This window comes from Oncorhynchus masou, unplaced genomic scaffold (genome assembly GCF_036934945.1).
Source record: "Oncorhynchus masou masou isolate Uvic2021 unplaced genomic scaffold, UVic_Omas_1.1 unplaced_scaffold_4055, whole genome shotgun sequence".
Lineage (NCBI taxonomy): Eukaryota > Metazoa > Chordata > Actinopteri > Salmoniformes > Salmonidae > Oncorhynchus > Oncorhynchus masou.
The window spans coordinates 29,138-31,657 of record NW_027010455.1 but is presented as its reverse complement, the minus strand read 5'-3'; positions in this window follow the sequence as shown (position 1 = coordinate 31,657).

Here is a 2,520-nt window from a genome sequence, read left to right as displayed (position 1 = left end):
ATGATGATGATGAGGGAGGAGGAGGAGAGGTTATGATGATGATGGGGAGGAGGAGGAGGTTATGATGATGATGAGGGAGGAGGAGGAGGAGGTTATGATGATGATGAGGGAGGAGGAGGAGAGGTTATGATGATGATGGGGAGGAGGAGGAGAGGTCATGATGGGGAGGATGGAGGGATGATGATGAGGGAGGAGAGAGTCATGATGATGATGGAGGAGGAGGAGAGGTTCATGATGATTGGGAGGGAGGAGAGGTCATGATGATGATGAGGGAGAGAAGGAGAGGTTATGATGATGATGATGGGGAGGAGGAGATGGTATGATGATGAGGGAGGAGGGGAGGAGGAGATGGTGATGAGGGAGGAGGAGAGGTTATGATGATGATGGGGGAGGAGGAGGAGGAGAGGTTATGATGATGATGGGGGAGGAGGAGGGAGAGGTCATGATGATGATGGGGAGGAGGAGGAGAGGTTATGGTGATGAGGGAGGAGGAGAGGTTATGGTGATGAGGGAGAAGGAGAGGTTATGATGTGATGATGGGAGGAGGAGATGGTTATGGTGATGAGGAGGAGGTTATGGTGATGAGGAGGAGGAGGGTTATGGTGATGAGGGAGGAGGGAGGTTATGGTGATGAGGAGGAGGAGAGGTTATGGGTGATGAGGGAGGAGGAGAGGTTATGGTGATGAGGGAGAGGAGAGGTAGATGGGGATAGAAGAGGTTAGGGAAACTTGTTATGGATATATTTTGATGTTTGAGGAGGAATGTTGTTGGTGATAAACATGAGGACACAAAGGTATTTAACGGTTAACTTCCAGGAGGAAACCTTATATCACTTAGTAACAAGGAGAGTTTATGGTGATTGATTAGGAGCATTAGTCTCTCTCTCTGATGAGGGAGGAGGAGATGTGACCAATGAGGGAGGAGGAGGGGAGATGGGGATAGAAGGGTTAGGAAACTTGTTATGGATATATTTTGATGTTTGAGGAAGCAATGTTGTTGGTGATAAACATGAACACACAAACATATTTAACAGTTAACTTCCAAATGCATGAAACCTTATCACTTAGTAACAAGGTCGTTTAAAGAGCAACTTGATTACAGCATTGGCTGCTCACTCACTTTCTAAACTGTGACCATGTGACCAATACCGGAGCGCAGGGGAGGGAGGATGTGGTCGGTTATCTGGGATGCGTCGACACGAGATCAGTAAAGACTACAAACTTGTCATTTCCCAACAAGAAAGCATCGCACAGTCGTTATTTTTATTACGCAGCGTCTTAAAAACGACGGATCCAAAGGGCAGGTCATATGGACCTGTTCATTTTACTCTAATTACAGGAGTGGCTGCGCACTCACTTTCTGGAGGGTGCCATGCTATATACAATAGCCTAGAACACAGTTGTATGAGTATGTGAAAGGTAAGGTATGAAGTCGACACGAGGTGTAGCGCTGAAAACCTATCATTTCCCCTCTGACGGCTCCACGGTTCAAGCGCCCAACACAAGCTCTCCCTTTCCCTCTGACGGCTCCACGGTCCAAGCGCCCAACCCAAGCTCCCTTTCCCTCTGACGGCTCCACGGTCCAAGCGCCCAACACAAGCTCTCCCTTTCCTCTGACGGCTCCACGGTCCAAGCGCCCAACCCAAGCTCCCCCTTTCCCTCTGACGGCTCCACGGTCCAAGCGCCCAACCCAAGCTCCCCCTTTCCCTCTGACGGCTCCACGGTCCAAGCGCCCAACCCAAGCTCCCCCTTTCCCTCTGACGGCTCCACGGTCCAAGCGCCCAACACAAGCTCTCCCTTTCCCTCTGACGGCTCCACGGTCCAAGCGCCCAACCCAAGCTCTCCTTTGGCGCGCGGAGATTTGGTATATTGAAACAGTTAAAAATATGTTATCATCTTTTCTTTGAATATTACGGCACGCCGCCAATTGGAGCTCACATCACTATAGGCTACAGGACAGGAGAAACAAACACGTTCCCTATGCAAATCCGTCAAGCCTAAACTACATAACGCATGTATAAACACAATCTCATTGTATAAGGAAGGACGTCCCTCCCTCCCTCCCTCCCTCCCTCCCTCCCTCCCTCCCTCCCCCTCCCTCCCTCCCTCCCTCCCTCCCTCCCCCTCCCTCCTCCCTCCCTCCCACAGAGGATGGGGTGTCAAGTGGTTCACCCCCCTTCCCCCCGTTTATGCAAAAAATATGAAATGCATTAGACTTAATCTATCCAACCTGTTTGCACCTGCAAATATGCTGTGGTCTCGCTGTTGAGGATATTATTGCGCAACATCTGGAAATGCAGGGAGGAAACGAGGGTTTCCATAACATCAACTGTTGTTGGACTGAATGTATCAGCCTGTTATACTGGTTCGATAGCAACACTGCCATAGACTATTACCCAACACTCCTTAACCAAAAGAGATTGTTGCTCGGTAACAGGATTGTAGGCTTATAGTCTACATCCTATAAGGGTTAATAAAACGTGTCGAATAACACACATACAATAATAAACGTATAGCCTAC